The sequence below is a fragment of the Bidens hawaiensis genome, unplaced genomic scaffold (genome assembly GCF_021521415.1).
Source record: "Bidens hawaiensis isolate Kalapana, Puna unplaced genomic scaffold, B.hawaiensis_p1.1 tig00023395_1, whole genome shotgun sequence".
In the NCBI taxonomy this organism is placed as follows: domain Eukaryota; kingdom Viridiplantae; phylum Streptophyta; class Magnoliopsida; order Asterales; family Asteraceae; genus Bidens; species Bidens hawaiensis.
In genome coordinates this window covers 1-19,156 of record NW_027493665.1, presented here as the reverse complement: position 1 = coordinate 19,156, position 19,156 = coordinate 1, and the positions used below count along the sequence as shown (strand labels likewise).

The 19,156-nt window shown below is 37.4% G+C and overlaps 1 pseudogene; it reads left to right on the top strand.

Moving 5' to 3' along the window:
* The first annotated feature begins 111 nt into the window (after nucleotides 1-111).
* LOC143567376 (caffeic acid 3-O-methyltransferase-like) lies at nucleotides 112-16,099 on the top strand (annotated as a pseudogene).
* The last annotated feature ends 3,057 nt before the right edge of the window (nucleotides 16,100-19,156 follow it).

Genomic DNA, 19,156 nt, shown 5'->3' with positions numbered 1-19,156 from the left:
GTGAAAATATATTTATTAAAAATAATAATACTTTCGTGTGGTGTCTCTCTCTATATATAACACCATACAAAACTAAGGCTCACCACACCACACCACACCACACCACTTCCTTCAACCATGGACTCTTACAAGATGTCCGAAGAAGAGGAAGGGCTATTTAGAGCACATCAAATCAATGAGCGCATAGTTCTTCCTATGGTCGTTAAAACCGCTATAGAACTCGATCTCTTTGAGATCATGGCGAAGACTCCTGGTACCCGCTTCTCTTGTTTTGATGTTACTTCTAGTCTTCCTAAAAGAACCCACAAAACCCCGGCATTAATTGAACGGATTCTTCGGTTTCTCGCTAGCTACTCGGTGCTCACATCAACCGTAGTAAAGGATGGCGAAGGAGGTTCTAAGAACTTGTATTAGGGGTGTTCTTCGGGTTATTTATTCGGGTTTCGGTTTGTTCGGGTCGGGTTGTTCGGGTTTGAGCTCAATGACCCAAGAACCGACCCAAATAAGTTTGGTTTGTTCGGGTTTCGGGTTAAGTGGGTCGGGTTAATTCGGGTCGGGTTTCCGGGTTTAACAAATTAAAAAATTTTATCCACCTTTAACAATATAAAAAAACATATTCTAAGCCGTTATAAAACCGTAATATACAACCATATTCAATAATGAATTATAATTTTTAGCAAAACCTGAAATTTATCATATAAGCATGCATTAGACGGGATGAAGTGTTGTAGCATGTGGATCAATACTTGTGTAGGTTGAAGAAACATGCCCAATACATATTGGTTTAAATATTATACTATTTAAGTTTTTGAATTGAAGATACATTCTTAACATGCTTTATGGTAATTAATAAATTTGGATCCAATGTGATAGATCCAAATATTAATTGGAGTATTGAGAATAGCCGAACAAGAATACATATGGTCACTATGTTACTTCACTGCTAAACTACCCTCCAAAAATTAGGATACATACATCGATGTATCATACTTCGAGTTATTCGGGTCAACCCGAATAAGGGTATTTTAACCCAAATACCGACCCGAATATTTTATCTCGGGTTCGGGTTAGGAGTTAATCGGTCCAGGTGAATTCGGATCGGGTTATTCGGGTCTTGGGCCGCTTCGGTTCGGGTTCCTTATTCGGGTACAGATAAAAAACACACCCCTAACTTGTATGGCATGACAGCCCTATCCAATAATTATGTCCGAAGACAAGACGGGACGTCTCATGCTTCATCGCTTCTCTTTACCTACAATAAAGTACTCGTTGATTGTTGGTTAGTTATCTTCATTTACTTCTTATATCTAGCTTCCTTAGCATAGGTGTAGTGGGGTAGGTGGGGTGGGGGTGGGGCCGGGGAAGCTCCTTTGAGCGCTACTACAATAACGGAGGGAAGGGCTCCGGAGGTGGGGCTACAAACAATTCTAACCAATCAAATATCTCACTTACATTTTTATAGTTATAAAAAAGATAAAATAATAATTCCTTTACACATGGTCTTACAATTTGGATTTGGTGACATGATCTCATGGTGACATGATATCATGGCACTAGTAGTAAAATAAGTAGATAGGTATCATGTCAAGCAATTGTAGCACCTAACTTTTGTGAACAATGAAGAAGTTCCCATCTTTTTTTGTTCGGTTTAAACATTTAAAATCGTTTAGACCGGTCATCGGTGTAGTTTCATAGTTGGTTTTTGTACTTTCGGTTGGTTTCAAATATTTCCAACCATAGCAAACGGTTTGATTCGCAGTTTATAAAGGAAATCAGCCGTATGTTGAACGAATTTTAATCTTTTGTTATTATTTAGTGTAACATCGTGAATATTTCGAGTTCAAAATGTCAAAAAGATGAAGTATAGGGACTAAACTTGTCAAATTCCAAACCTTAGGGTTAAAATTGAAAATCTGTTTTCTTGTCCTCTCGCTATACGTGACGGGACAAAACACAAGCCCATCGCGTATCACGAAGAGGCTTGGTCAAGGATTCTATAAGGGTCAATATCGATACGCGATCGCTGGTTGATCCTACGCCATCGTGTACCGCGATGACGTGGCCTGACACGTCTGGCACCAGTTTCGCCACGTGGAACACTGTCTGCCACGTGTCCCGACATGTGGCCACACGTGGCACATCGTCCGCCACGTGTCCCGACATGTGGCCACACGTGGCACATCGTCCGTCACGTGTCAACACGTGGCACACCGTCTGCCACGTGGCAGACCTACTGGGTGACTGGCCAGGGCTACGTCGCGGCCGTACGCGACGGGTGCCCAGGAGGCCATCGCGTACCGCGATGGGACCCAAGATTTTGTTTATAAATAGCAGGTCCGGGATCTTCATTTCCCACACCCAATTTCAGTACAACTCTCTCTCTCTAACATCTCTCTAGCCATATTATCATACCTCGAAGTTCGTGCCATAATACCTCGATAAGCGTGCCCCGATTTCCTCGATTTCCGTGTCAACGTTTTCTCGAAGTTCTTGCCACCCTCCACTTGTAACAACTCAAAATATGGGCCAAATTTTTTTTCTATAAAATAAAATTTTTGTTAGATACCGAGTGAAATGTTGGTCGAAAAGAACCGTATGTCTATAGGATTGACCAAAATAGAAACAAAACGAACCGGAACTCGTTGAACCCAAACTCAATAACTCGAAACAAAAAGAAAAGAAAACAAAGATATTATATGACTAATCATTCCATAATTATTTACACTTTACCGGGTATCCAAAATATAAACGTCATGTTTCTTATTTTACAATCTGGTCACCGAACCGGGTTCGATGTTACAACTGTCAACAGAATGGTCACTTTGCTAAGGAATGTACAAATGAGAGAGTCGAACGAAGTCAGAACAGGCCTGCACAACAGAATGGGGGTGGTAGTGAGAATAGGGCTATGGTATCTAGACAAAATGGTGGATATAACTGGAATATACAAGTTGAGGAAGTGTTCGAACATGCTAATTAGTAAACATCGAAACTGGAGGAAGTGAGAGGGAGACGAAAGAAAATCAAGCATATATGGCAGAAGTGAACGATCAGCTCTTTGAGGTAAGTTCTGAACCTCATTGTATACAATGTGAAAATCTGTCTGAACAATTGAAAATAGTAACTGATCAGTTTATTAGTTTGGATGCACAATTTAAAACGTTAAAAGAAGATCATCACTACACTAAAACTAGAGAAAACAGTTACTCGGTAAAAATAAAAGCTAGTGAAAAGGATATCAGAAGTCTTAAAGCAAGTCTAGCTGATAAAATACAAGTAATTGATCTTAGTTATGAAGTGTTAGAAGAAAAAACCAAACTAATTGCTGAAAGAGATAAACAGATAGCTTATTACCAGGTAAATGTGGTAGAACTAAACAGAAAAATTGAACAATTTAGAAATTCATCAGATATGCTAGATCACATTATAAGTGTTCAACGTTCCCCGGTTAACAAAGGGGGAATTGGATTTTCTGAAGTTCCACCACCGTATAACAATAACTATACTTATAATCTTAGTAATCAGAAATCTGCTAATGTTGAGATTAGTCAGACAGTTCCAGTCAAAATTTCGACTAAAGAACGTGAAGTTGATAAGAGCGAAACGAGTAAGCCAATTTCTAATGTTAAGATTTTTGTTCCTAGCTCCGTCTCATCAAATTCGGACAAGTCATCCGAATCGGGTGAGATAAAAGAAGAGGTAGTGTTACTAAAACGTGGGGAGGAATATAAGCCCGATGAAAAGAATTCTTCCCTAAACCCGTTTGTCCCTCCATATGTTAGACAAACGGGTAGTAATGCAACATCGACCTCTACAACAACTGTTAAGACGAGAGTTGAACACAGAAGTTGTTTCAGATGTAATCAAGTAGGACACCTTATTGCTGATTGTCCTCTAAACCAGAGAAAAGTTAGAGGTATGAGGCAACCGAAAACTGAGAATAAAATGAATTTTAATTATAATAATGGTAAGAATGTGAACACACCAAATTTCAGACATTGGTCTAATCCAAGATTTCAAAGAAATCGATCTCAGTTTTTCCCAGTTAACAACCAAACCAACAATTATAACTCAGTTAATTCACTAAGGTTTGGATGGCCTCATAGTCAATCCTCGAGAAGGTTTCCTTTCAGAACTTACAGAAATCATTCTCAAACTGACTTTGGGCAACCAAAGTACTGGATGCCGGTCAACAGATTTAATCGACCCAAGACCAGTAGGTCTTGGGTCCCCAGATTTTAATCTTTTTCTTCAACTGTGCAGGAACAGTTGAAAAGGGCTGTAAACAATCTGTGGGTTGTGAACAGTGGCTGTTCCCGGCACATGACTGGTAACAAGAATTTGTTACGTGACTGGAAATCTGTTCAAGGAGGAAGAGTTAGTTTTGCTGGAGAGAGTGGAGGTAGAATTAGTGAATAGGAACGGTAACAAATAGAAAAATGAAGTTAGAGAAGGTGAATTTTGTAGAAGAGTTGAAGCATAACCTGTTGAGTGTGTCTCAGATTTGTGACAAATAATACACGGTGCATTTTACTAAAAATGAGGAAATCGTCCTTTATCCTGGTTTCAAGATACCAGAGGCATGGGTGGTGATGAGAGCTCCAAGAGAAAAGAACACCTATGTAATGGATATGAGGTCAACTGAGATGACAACCGAAGAATCATGTCTTCTGTCAAAGGCAACTGAGTCTGAGTCAGAGTTATGGCATCGAAGAATGGGGCATAAACATCTTCGCAAAATGATGTACAAGTGAAAGAAAATGAAAAATCTCAAGTACTCCCGAGCACACCCTTGCTCCCGAGCACACTTTTTCTCCCGAGCATGCTTGGTGTTATGTGAAAGAAAATGAAAAAGCACTAAGTAATCCGAGCACACTTTGTTTCCGAGCACTAAGTAATCCGAGCACACTTTGTGCTAGTTGAAAATTGAAAAATCACAAGTGTTTTGATTTCCGGGTACACTTTGTGCTAGGAAAGTGCTTCCGGGTACACTTTGTGCTAGTTAAACATTGAAAAATACAAGTGTTGTGCTTTCCGAGTAGACTTTACTTCCGAGCACACTTTGTGCTAGTTGAAAATTGAAAAATCACAAGTATTTTGCTTTCCGGGTACACTATGTGTTAGGAAAGTGCTTCTGAGTACACTTTGTGCTAGTTAAACATTGAAAAATACAAGTGTTGTGCTTTCCGAGTAGACTTTACTTCCGAGCGCACTTTGTGCTAGTTGAAAATTGAAAAATCACAAGTGTTTTGCTTTCCGGATACACTTTGTGTTAGGAAAGTGCTTCCGAGTACACTTTGTGCTAGTGCAAAAATTGAAAAATCACAAGTATTCCCGAGCACACTTAGTGATAGTAAGTAATCCGAGCACACTTGTACTTCCGAGCGCACTTTTGCTCCCGAACACACTCTGTGCTCGGTGAAAAATTGAAAAATCACAAGTGTTTTGCTTTCCGAGTAAACTTTGTTCCCGAGTACACTTTGGTTTCCGAGTACACTTGTAATTCCGAGCACACTTTTGCTCCCGAACACACTCTGTGCTCGGTGAAAAATTGAAAAATCACAAGTGTTTTGCTTTCCGAGTAAACTTTGCTTCCCGAGTACACTTTGCTTTCCGAGTACACTTTGCTTCCGAGTACACTTTGCTTTCCGAGTACACTTTGTTTCCGAGTACACTTTGCTTCCGAGTACACTTTGCTTTCCGAGTACACTTTGCTTCCGGGTACACTTTGTGATAAAAAAAATAAAAAAAAAATAAAAAAAATAATAAAAATAATAATAAAAAATAATCACTAACGCTTAGAATTAAGTCGGTTGCTTCAGTTTGAAGGACACATCCTCGGATATGTTTGGTCCTTACTTCTACTAGTAGATTATGAGGATAGCCATTAACCAGATGACTGAAGGTGACCAGGGCGGTTTATGATGGGTTTTTATTCTTTCGCTGAAAAATAGTCGTTCATACTTAGTTAGAAGGACACATACTCGTATGTGGTCGGTCCAGCTGATCCATTGGATCTTCAGGATAGCCGTTTACCTGAAGACTTTGACTTGATCGGGGCAATAGAATTTAAAATTTTTTAAGGGGAGATGATATAATTTTTCAAGTCTATAACTTCGTAAGAAGTTTCTATACCATGTTTACAAGAAAATTGATCTAACCTTGGAAAGTGATAGAAAAACTATTTATGTATGCTTAACTGGTGAAGTTATTAGGCCTAAAAGACTCTAGAACAGCCATTGTAAGTTATGGTAGCTTTATATGGTGCGTAAAAGTAGAAATGATACAAACTAAATCTCCTCGATTTAATGTGGAGAATCATTCTGAGTTGTGCATGTCTCCATATACATCTTTCCGAATGATTGGCAGAAAAGTGATTACCCAGTCATACACGAGCCCGTGAGTGTTCTGATTCCCGAGAAGATGGAGCGTCAAGTACCTGCAGTGATCTAGATTCGGGACTTGCAGTTATATACTATTTTAAGCTGTATTAATATCCTTATTATTAAAAAAAACAGAGATTCAAGCACCAAAAGCTGAGGCATCTGGTGTGAATGTTTCGATGGTAGATACGTCTGTAGCAGATTCTGAGAGAACCGACTCTGACTCCTCCGCTGACGATATTGCTGAAGCACGACAGATTCTGGTCACACAAGAAAGAATACTCGGTAAGAGTAAGAAAGACTCAGATGACAGTGAATCTGACTTCGAGGAGGAGTTAGACCAGTTGATACGTCGATCAAAGAGGGCCAGAACTGGTGAGGGTTCAAGAGCTGGTGAAAGCTCAAGGGTGGTTCATTTCTCTCGACCCTCGTTATCTGGTATGACCATGGTTCTGGCTTCGATGACTGTAACAGTACCGATCACCTCCAGTGTTCCCGTGGTGACATTATCATCATTTGGTATTCCACTAACCACGTTTCAGTTTTCGGCTCCAGAGATAGTCTCCTTGCCACCTCCTACTCTTACTCCATCGGAGGTTGTTGCAGGATTTGTTGAGTCGACGTTGGTAGCTACTGCGGGGTTATCTGTTACATTACCACCCGTGGTTACTGTTCAGCCTGCTTCTGATACTCCAATCAGTCTGGGATTACCTCCACCTTACGCTCAAGACGTCTCTCACATGCGGTTTGATTTTGATGCTACCTTGTTTGATTCTGAAAGGTTAGCGGCTCTTGAAAGGGTGGTTGCTGAACAGTCGAGAATAAATCTAATCCAGACACAAGCTATCCAGCGCCTTTTAGCAGAAAATCAGATCCAATCGTCCCTCCTTGTTGAGCACGGTAAACTTTTTGATGCTTTAAAACAGTTCTTAGCATCTCAGGGGGAAACGAGCTGCAAGGGCGATGTGTTTAGAACAAAGAAAAGTCGTGATAGAGACGATGATCCCAATGCATAGAAAGGTGCAGGTGGTGAGTTGCCAAGAACTGAACAAACTCTTGGGACTTCCACATCTCAGGGGGAGTCAACTGGTACAACAGGTGGATCAGGTGGTGAAGATGTTGTGGTTGTGGATGATGAAGAAATGTTGGATGATGATGTTGTGGGTGATGATGATGTGTTACCTGTTGAGGAGATAGAAAAGATAGGAGAACAGATTATGATTGATAGTGAGATTGAAGAGGGAGAGATTGTGGATGACAGTATAGAACATGATATTCCAGACGTTGACAAAAGTAATGTGAGTCAAGATATGGATGTGTCAGATGAGTCTGAGTGGGAAGAGCAGCCGAGATGGAAAGAAGGATACGCTCAGTGGTTTGTAAAGACAAAGAAGCCAGCGGTTCCAACCATGTTCAAGAAGAGTTACAATATCAAAGGGTATGCTGAGTCGAAGAAGGGTATTATATGCTGGTTGTATGATGAGCAGTTGAGGTTATTTGTGATTAAACGCTTTGATGGGATTCAGTACTTTAAGAGGATGTTGAGATCTCTCAATACCTTGCCTGAGTGTGAGGTGAAGGATTTGGCTAAATTGGGGTTGATTAATAGAAGTGATGATAATATGGCCAGAATTATTGGGAAGATTGTGTGGAAAGAAAGTGTGAAAGAGAAAAAGTTTAAGTTGTTAAAGCCACAGAAAGGGAAGCTTGTTGAAGATAAGGAAAGAGGAATGAGAGCTGATGGTAAACCTTGGATGGTGATGAAATATAAGCCGGTTCGGTGTTTAAAAGAAGTACCGATGAAGATAATGCCTAAGGATGTCTTAAAGAATCTCAAGTGGTGGTACGTTGATAGTCAAATAGCTGAAGTGGTTATGGAAGATGAAGATGAAGAAGAAATTCTGAGAGTGTATGATCCCATGCACTTGGTAAATTTGTCTCAAGCTGACTTGCAGGTGCTAAACGATAAGAAGATATTCTATATTCCTGCATGGAAAGATGAAGCCAAGAAGTATCAGAGACAGGTATCTGTGTGTGTCAGACAGGGCGTTCATGCTTGAAGACGGGTGACACAAGATTTTGGGATTACTAGACACGTGATTGAAGATAGAGATATGAAGCTACTGCCAAGGGGGAGTCTGTTGGTGCATAATGTCAGTAGTTCAGTATCTAGTGTTTTGTATGTGTCTATAATCGTGTTAGATTGGTTGTTTTGGTTTTAGATATGGTGTCACACAAGTTCGCCTGATGTAAGCGAACTTGTGGACAAGCGAAGTTAAGACAACTTCGCCTGGTCTGTTAGGCGAAGTTGTCGAGGCCTATATATGCCTAACTTCGGCTTGTTTAGAATAAGTTTTTTAGAAGTTTTTAGAGAACGTGTAAGTGATAATTGAGATCACGTGTTGAAGTGTTGCAATACAACGTGTTTATTAGTATTGTAACGTGTGTTTGTGAATCGTCTCAACGTATTACATATCTTACGCTCGTATCGTATTACGTGGGGATTCCGCACCCTCGTGTTACGAGATACTTCTGTGTAGATCCGGCTGGGAACCTACACTTACAAGGGTATTTGTTTGTGTAAACTATATTTGCAAGACATCGATAAAGCCCGACAACACCGGTGGTAACCAACATTGTTAGCTTTTGTAACCTCATGATGACGTGTTGATTCAAACTAAAACCATTAAACCTTGGATATAAATAAACACATAACCCCTAAGGTCATAGGGTAATCCGAAGTCCAACCGAGGTCCTGAACTTTCTAAAAGTAGAAACTTTGCTGAAACCGACCAAGTGAACTAATGTGTCTAATGCTCTTGATACCAGAAATATATAACTTAATGCATAACACCAACATCATAAGACTACATAAACGTTAACCGTCCATAAAAGGAAACTTTAATCATCGCGAACCACACACTTTGGCAACACTTAGAATTAACTAATATAAAATACCAATAATGAATTTTATTGTGTTGTCAAATAACTTATTGCTGATTAATATATGCTAGGCGTACTTGGTGGCTTATAGCGTAGTTGCAAGCTCATAGATTGTCTTTCATTTACATATATTGCATACAGACTGAGGTGAGTTTCGTGCTGCCCTTTTTACTTAAACTTTTTGGGCTGGATACATGCTGGTTTTACTTATGGTGTGATATTTATCAAGAGGTGTTTTACTGCGAAATTTTGTCCCAACTTTTACACAATCATTAGCCCGAGGGAATGGGCTGGAGGATTGTATGGATAGTACTATTTGGGAGACCCCCACGCACAGTGACCCTATGTTGGGTAAACCACACTGAGATCTGTGGATCGTTGCGGCATATAACCTACGTGTTTGATTATTGCTTTTAGCAGGGTGATAATCCGGGACAGTTTAACTTCTAGTATGAGTTGGGGATACTTATGCTAGTTGTAGGTTTGATTGTGGACTTGATTGATGTGCACCATGTTTTATACTCACATACACGCAAACTTACGCGCTTTTATAAATGATCTGTTTTATGTGTATGTGAGCTAAACTCACGAACTCACCAGCTCTTTAGTTGACACTTTTCAGCATGTATTCAGGTACTATGGGGATTAGCAATTTGGATTAGCTTTGTAATGAGAATGCTTAAGGATAGAGGCGTATGCCGAACATGAATTATGAAGAATAGATACCAAGAAGATTAGTAGAACCAACCTCGAGATTGTAGCAGTGTCAGAGAAGAGATAGTTGTGTAGTTACACCTTGTCATAAATACTTAGTGCAAACATTGTAACTTATTTCTTTTTTCAATAACATTCCGCTGCTTACCCTTGGTACCAATTTGTCTTTGAAACTCCCAGGCCCCCTATTGGCAAGGTGTGACACCACCCACATATGATTAAGAAGGTGTTTGTTATTGCAATGAATCTCGAAAGGCGTGTCGACGAGTGTTGAAATTGGTGTTGAACATATGACGTACTAAGAGTTGTTCAAGACGGCAAGGGAGACCAAGTAGCGTTGGAGTGCTGCTCAAGTTCCTAGGGTTTCCAAAACGCCAACAAGGTAGGCGTAACGTCAATTAAATATAATGGAATATTATATTAAAGGCTAAAACCTTAAGTCGAGGTTATACTCGATGCCTCGATAAAAGAAAAGAAAACATAACAAATAAAGAAACAAAAAGATAAGAATATAAATAGTTGATAATATATATGTGTGTTTTATTGTAAGTATATATTATTCTTGGTTATGAAAAATATTATTTAAGCAATAATAGTTATTCATAAATAATAAAAAGAAAAGAATATGTTTCTTGGAGAATAAGAAACGTCGGGTTTTATAAATAAACTAAAGGTTTATAATTACTTTTAAACTAAAGGCTTTTAAGTAAAAGAGATTTATGAACTAAAGGTTCATCGAGGTAAAGTTTATAAAATAAGACTAAAGGTCTTAAGCCGGATTGTATATCCGACTAACAAATAGTTATACTCGTACTATAGGTGTGAGATAGCAAGGGAAAGACCCTCGGACGGTGTTTGAAGCCGATCCTAAAATGAAAAGGTGAATACGCCCCAAAACTTTTACAAACTTATTTTAAAACGAGTCAAACATGTTATATGAAAATTATTTACAAGGAACTACGTGTTCCTAAAACCGTTATAAATAAGGGTATAAGCCTAGCCCTCAGGCTATAGTATACGTTTGTCTGGATCCTTACATATGTGGTAGTACGCGGTGGGCACACCGCACCACGCCTGGTCGTTGGACGCTTTCCTATAGGAAGCACGACCATGTGTATACTTACGGGTACTTAACTAAGTCGAACGCTGCGGTGTTTGCTGAGGTGACCTAGTGTAGAGGCTCGAGTTTATAATTGTGTTATTTAACTTTGTTATTCCTAAGCCACGATGGGCCGAGGCAGGTGTAGTCTCGAGGGGTAATAAAGTAAAAGAAAATATTTTAGCGTCAGCGTGTTCACCAGCATTCGTTGCTGGTGTATTTTATTTACATTTTGCGGGTGAACAATGATAGCGCTTGGAGTGACAAAGTGCTATGAATATCCGATGGCTCGGATTTGTTTTGTATAAACTTAATTTATTAAAATGGTGGTTTTGTAAAACAAGTAATGTTGTAAACACTAAAACGGGAAACTTTTATATCCCTTCTTTTGTATGTAAATATTTATAAGATAAATCCACATGTTTATAAGACTTCCGCTAATTGAACGTAACTCTGATTTATTTACAAATGTGGTACCAACATTGTAACACCCCGACCGATGGCGGATTATACATCGGGGCGCCACGTATTGTTTCATTACTCGTGACACTATTTGGGTGTCAATATTTAATAAATATACTTTCATTGCGCACGCGCAGAACATGACATAAAGTAACATAAATCATATCATAACTTAAAATATTCAAATAACATAATTTGTCTTGTTACATTTTAATCTAGGTCCAAAGAAAAAGAAAACATCCTACGTGTCCTTGAGATTCCCAAAAGCAGCTACAGCAAACCTGAACATGTGTTAAAATAAAACGTCAACACTTGCGTGTCAGTGAGAAATCAAGTTTAATAGATATAAATAGATAATACAAACTCAGCGCGCAACATGTGCTTAACTGGGGTTTAACATAGGGTGTAATCAGATTGTGATCAAGCCTTAGATCATAGCTCATAGTTCAATCCGTGCTCCCAATTGAGCACAAAAACGAGAAATCATACGTGCATGTGTAACAAAACAAGAAAACCGTAAACGATAGGTCTCCCGTGTTCATCTAATGGATCCATGAAAACTTCGGAATAGGCCGTCAAAGCGGTTAATGATTCACACATACAAATAAACAGCCAAGTAAACGTCCATAACACATGGGGTTTTGCGCACATAAATTTCATAAACAAGTTTAAGACTCAAGTTGTACGAACACATGAACATCCCAAAACGTTAAAAATAAAAGGGGATTAAGTACGAGATTACTCACCTGAAAAAGGTGTGTTGAAAGATAATGCAAGAACCAACTTTTAAACAAGCACAAGTTAACCTATAAATAAGAGGTTATTGGTTTAACGATTGGTTTTTATGTCTTGAATATATGCAGTAAGTATCTATTTTTGTTAGTTAAACAATTTAAAACGAATTATATATATTTATTTTTACCGAGATTCTGGGCAGAACAGAAGAGAAGACGGAGGCAAGAGAGGGATGGCGCTGCTGAGAAACTCCGGCAGAGAGCAAAGGAAGAGAGATTTGGGGAGAGTTTTAAGTGTAGTGTGTGTAGTGTTAATAAACAAGAAAAATAGTTTTATTTATAGGAAAACCCTAGGGAACACAATCCCTTAAAAAGAGGAAAAGATCTTATCAAATCAAGCAAAAGATATTTAAAAAGTACAAGAAGACAAAAGCAAAAGATATCAAAAGATATGCCGGCAGCTGCAGGGGGATGGGGAAAGGCTGACAGGTTACAGGTCAAAGCATGGGAGGTGTCAGATAAAACACTGTTCAAGACATGCAAAAGAAGATTTCAAAAGATAATGTCAGTCACTTTTTCTGTCAACCAATAGGATTGGTGCGCATGCTGCGCCGAAAGTGGCTTTTCGGACAGATGTCGGACTGACCTAGAGCGCTCATACAAAAGATAAGATATTACAAAGCATACAGGCTGACCTAAACTGAAGAAAAGACTTAAGGTTTAGCGCGAGAAGATTCGAGCGCGCGCGAGGGCGAAGGCAGACAGAACAAACCTTAGCGCGCCGCGGGAAGAACTATAATCCTTAGCGCGTCGCGGGAAGAACTACAATTCTTAGCGCGCCGCGGGAAGAACTATAATCCTTAGCGCGTCGCGAGAAGAACTATAATCCTTAGCGCGTCGCGAGAAGAACTATAATCCTTAGCGCGCCGCGGGAAGAACTACCATTCTTAGCGCGCTGCAGGAACAGTTCGCCTCGCGTATCGCAGGAACAACTGGTCTTCACGCAGGCTTCCTTGTAAGGAGTCTGGCGCGTGGAGCTGCAGACATCCTTAGGCGGAAAGAACCAAAAGACAAGCAAAGAGTTAAGAGAAAAAGGGGGGTTCAAGGCTTAAGGGTTAAGCAGAGGGGCAGGACGGCGACAAGAGAGAAAAAGAGGCGGGACGGCGACAAGAGGGAGAAAGGGGCGGGATGGCGGAAAGGAAATTATTATTATTAGTAAGTAATATAAAAATATATATATAATTTATTAAATGTTAAATTTACAAAGATTAATAAACAAATTTTAAATCATAAAAAGAATCGGATTCGAAAACGGGTACATGGGTCGGATCGGATTGGACAGTTGTCACAAACATAGTCGTCACACTCCTAGGCCGTGGTTTGGGGTGTGACACTTAGTGTTAGATATGGTTTATTATATAAATTACATATAGTTAAAATATAATTTGACAAAATATTTTTTAATACAAGTAAACTTGGATACTACAACTTTAAATTAACCTAATTTCAGTATGATATGTTACAATCTTTGGTTTTTTATTGTTTCGCCTCCTAGGTCTTCCATTAATGTTTACGATTTTTGTGGCTAGAATTATCTTCCTTATCCTCTCAAGTATCGTATTTTGTTGATACTTAGTTAGGATTGATGGTACAATTAAATTAATAATCATTTTAAACAAAATTTATTATCAAAGCTTAAACTATGAGGCCAAACGGGAACAAGACCTTTAGTAACAGTTAGGTTTCAATTTTCAATGGTTCAGTTTAAGTTTTGGACAACAAAAAACGGTGAGTAGTTGGCTCACATGTTTAACTTAAAAACCATCAAAACCGGCATTGAACACCTCTACATAACATATTAATTTTTCTTTAAATTGAAAAAATTATAAAAGTATTATATTCAAATTAAAGAGAATAAAATGCTCATTTTCATGGTGTAATTTTAGTCGTTTAAAAATCATAGGCGGGAAGTTAGTTTAAAATTTAAATTAAAAACATAATATGGTTAAAGATTAGGGGCAAGGTTGTAAGTTGGATAAATCATGCTTAAAAAACAAATTAACCCCTATTAACACATATATTTTATGCATAAGCATTTATAAAACTCTTAAAATCAAGTGTCTCTCATGTATTATAAATAGTATATAGATTGAAATCAAACATGATTATAGACATTAGATTTCTTTTTAATTTTAATTTGTACTTTATGTAAAAAATGTCCCTTCATATATTTAAGTGAAAAGACACATTTACCCTTGACTTAACGGTAAAAATTAACACGGTTAGCGGTTTGGACGTGATTGGCAAAAATTTGGCATCCCACGCCATCATCAGACTAACGAAGTAAAACTTCTGTTACTCGAAGACCATTGGGACCAAAAATGACATAAGATGGGACCATCATCCAACTCCTTAATTAGTTGGGACGATTATTTTCCATAGTCATAATTGAGATTATTTAATCTAATTTTCATTTTTTAAATTATTTGGGATAGGTATAACCTAAAAGATGCGGTTATTGAGGGATCAGACCCATTTGACAAGGCCCATGGGATGAATGCATTTGAGTATTCTGCAAAAGACAATAGATTCAACGAGGTGTTTAACAAAAGCATGTATGATAACACAAGAATAGCGAAGAATATGATACTTGTAAGTACAAGGGATTTGAAGGGGTTAAAGAGTTGGTAGATGTAGGTGATGGTTTAGGTGCAAATCTTGAGCTTATTGTTTCTAAGTACCCTAATATTAAGGGAGTTAACATTGACCTACCCCATGTCATTAAAGATGCACCTCCTTGCTCAGGTATACATACATTCAATTTAATGAACACATACTCATGGTAATTAACTAATTACAATCTTTGAATCATATCACAAATCCACCTAATAGTTTAGCATATATTGTTACTTAAAACTATGAATAATTCGTGGAGTTTGCTATGAGTTGAAATAATTTCTTTTTTTACAATCCGTTCTGAATAGTCTAACGTACATAACCCATTATAACATTATCCTTTGATCCCCGCAAACTAAAAATCCTAGATCCAGTAGTAACTACGCCCATTCCCTTAACACAGATGGCAGACCCCCGCATGTGATCTCTAATCCGTGCCAGGTCATGTTACGTAATTATTAATAACTGGTTAGAGTTGTTACCGATGGTCCTAGTTTGTTGGGATATATCCCTTTTATCAAAGGATCTAATGATAGTTGGCATGATTCTCTTGAATAGGTGTGGAGCATGTGGGAGGAGATATGTTCGAAAGCGTTCCTAAAGGAGATGTTATTTTCATGAAGGTTGGCGCATCAACTTCTTTTCTTTAGTATAATCTATGTTTAAATAATAATATTTTCCTTTTGTTAAATAACCTTAGTGATTTTTTTAGTGGATACTTCATGACTGGGATGAAAATTATTGCCAATTGTGGTATGATAGTTGGATGACAATTATTGCCTCAAGCTTCTAAAGAACTGTTGGGCGGCATTGCCAGATTGTGGTATGATGGTGGTGGTGGAATCAATCATTCCCGACCCGAAAAGTGATATATGCTGTAGTGATGAAGCTCCTAAGACCATCATCACCACGGTGATATGATAATGTTGATTGCTAACCTTAGCGGCAAAGAGCGAACCACAAAAGAATTCAACGTGTTGGCCAAAGAGGTTGGATTCACTTCTATGAAATTTGTTTGCAGGGTCTCTACTTTTTGGGTCATGGAAGTTTACAAAAATATCTAACTTATATTTTGAATGTCATGGTTGTGTAAGAGGATTTGAAGTTGGACTTAATATCTAAGTTCCTTCTATTTCTATACTATATAATAAATAAATGTTTTGTTTTGTCAAATGTCATTCTCTTATATGCATTATTACTCATTTTTCACGTCTCTCTCCTATTAATTATTCATTAATTATCCATACTATTTAAAGTTCTTTTTATATATTTTTTTGTTTAATAATTTCTATAATTGCTTTTACAAAACATTTTTTTAAATTAGGTTGGTTTATAAAACATTTTTATAAACTGAACATTTTCATTATATACCTTGTCTACTATAAATTATATCATTTTTTTATATATGAAAACATTTATAGATATATGAAACATTTTAGCTTCTAAAACTTACTCAGCTGGTTCATTGTTAAAAACACGTGGATCTTTAACTGAACATGATCCGTCTTCTTTTCCTCTATAACCATAATCTTATTGATTCTCTTTTACTGATCTTGTTGATCAAAACCTTAATGATTCTCTTTATTGCATATTCTTCGACTGATTGAAAGCTTTCTTCCATTGATGACTAGTTCGTCTGTTTATGTTCTCATAATATTATTTTACTTTAGTTGTTACCATATTTTTAGTATATTATATAATGTTGTATCGAACAAAATATTAAGAGATTTATGATTTATTTTTAAGTTTGTGAATTGTAGTTGTAATAATACTTAACTTTATTTATCATTCTTCTATTTATAAGCTATCACTTACAGAATTTAAGTTGTTCAACATGTGTAGGGCATGGGTACCTAACATAGTTAGAAATAGGAATATTTGTTTTAAATACTCCCAACTTTAACCCATTGGTAGATAACACTTCCAACTTATGAAATGTTCCCCAACACTCCCAACTTTTAACATATTTTCTTTTGGCACTCCCGGAGTAAGAAACATTAACTTCGTTAGTGTTAGGGGTAAAAAATGTCATTTTTCAAAGTTTAAGGGATAAAATCAAATTTGTGTTTGCCACCACCGCCATTGCGATGGTGGCAGAGAAGAGGGGGTGGTGGTTGGAGCGAGCTTTTTTCGAGTTTTTTTGGCAAGTGAGGCTGGGGAGACGGGTTTAACGACCAGACATAATGGGGTTAGTGAGGCCGGGAATTGCAAGTGAAATGAAACCACAATGACGAAAATTACGAATTTGAAACTATTTGACTAAAATCGCAGATTTAGACAAACCACAAGGTTGAAAACCGCAGATTTAGACAAAACACAAAAATGAAAACCGCAGTTTACTCTTTCTTGTTTATAACTATGGTTTCAAATTTCAATCTCTACATAAAGAGATTGCTTATTGAGATTGATTACAAGAAACCAAATATATGTTAATAGGAACTTGGGAGTCCTAATTTATTACATTTTTCCTAACTGTATCTCGCATTAGGGGCCATATCAGTTTCTTCTCATGATTCTCTATACAGCAGGGTGTCGCCCAATTTTGTCCCAGTTTCCACGTTTTGATTTACTTTTAAAATTCAAAAATACTAATTATTTTTAAATTAAACAAATATCAAACAATATGTAAAACTAAAAACAAATTCTCAATAAATTGAGAGTTTTTAATTTCGAAATTCTTTTTGTTTCCGTGCCGACTTTGATGATGATTCCATATTATGAAAGAAAAAAAAAACTTGAATATTGAGAGTTTGTTTAAGATTTGAGAGAGTTTGTCTGGAAAAATTGATTAAGTTTGAGCGGTTTTGTAGGACAAGTTTTTTTTTAAATGTTAACTGTCATTCGGCCCGTTAGGGAACAGGAACATGCATCACGCACACATTGGCGAAGGTTGTCACCCCCGGGCCCTCCTTGTTTTTTTAAGCAATAGTGTAAATTTACCCGTTTTTATCCAAAAAAATTTATACGTAGTGTAAAGTTAGCCGTTTTCGGCTGAAATTTTATATACATAGTGAAAAAGTAGCCGTTTTCGGCCGAAATTTTTTATTTGTAGTCAAAGTTAGCCGTTTTCTACCGAAATTTTGTTTACGTAGTGTAAAGTTAGTCGTTTTTGGCCGAAAATTTGAGCCCGGCCTCCTTCGTTTGTGAAATTTTGTATACATTTTGAGTCCAGCCTCCTCGGTGTGTTAGTCCAAGCTTCGCCACTGCACGCACACACACGGAGTAAACAGACTTAATTTCCTTGAATAGGTAAGTTGTAACCCGGGATAAAAACCGGGTCGGGGGTTCTTGTTCGACCTCTTTTTTCTTAGTCTTTCCCCGTCTCTACCTGGCTCGACTCCGTGTGTTCTAGTTATAATAGAAAATGAAACTGCTTCTATATGCTTTAACGTGCCCTTTCAAGTTAAACGTTGACACCATGTCACCATGTATAGCTTGAACTAGTCCAACAAAATGGAACCAATATTATGTTAGATATTTGAACTTAACATCTTGTGTGCTGAAATGATCCAATAGAGAACTGTTAAGACAAAAAGAAACATGAAGAGAACTAGAGAAGGCTTCATTTTGATGAGTTTTTGTTGGACCAAAACTATTAGCCTAAAAATCCAAAATAAAATACCCTAAGTTGATCCTAAGTTGACACTGTCAATTGTTATATTAAGTCACTTTAAAGGGTGTATGTATGTTGACTATACTTAGGTCTATAAGGGTGTATGTTGACTATACTTAATTGTTATAACTGTTGGATCAGTTGTTCACCACAACTATAAATGTTTAATTGTGTGACTTTTAACATTTGAAGTATGATTTTATCCAAGAGAAGTTCATATAAAATGTGTGCCGTCATATTCCCATGTGTTAGATTTCTATGGAAAAATATATTTTCTTTTACGAAAAATGTCTCCACTTTAAATCTGGTTTAGACCCAATATAAAAGGTTAAACCGGTGCAGATTATTGTTTATATATGTTAATCTTCTCTAATCGTCTTATTAAAAAACATACATTCTTGCATAGTTGCAGGCATGCTTTTTAATATAATTAATCATATTTAATAAACTGATTACTAAATAATAACGTTTGACTTTTCAAAAGTCCTTGTCGAAGCTTTGTATTGTACCTGTTGTCTGTTACTAATCACCA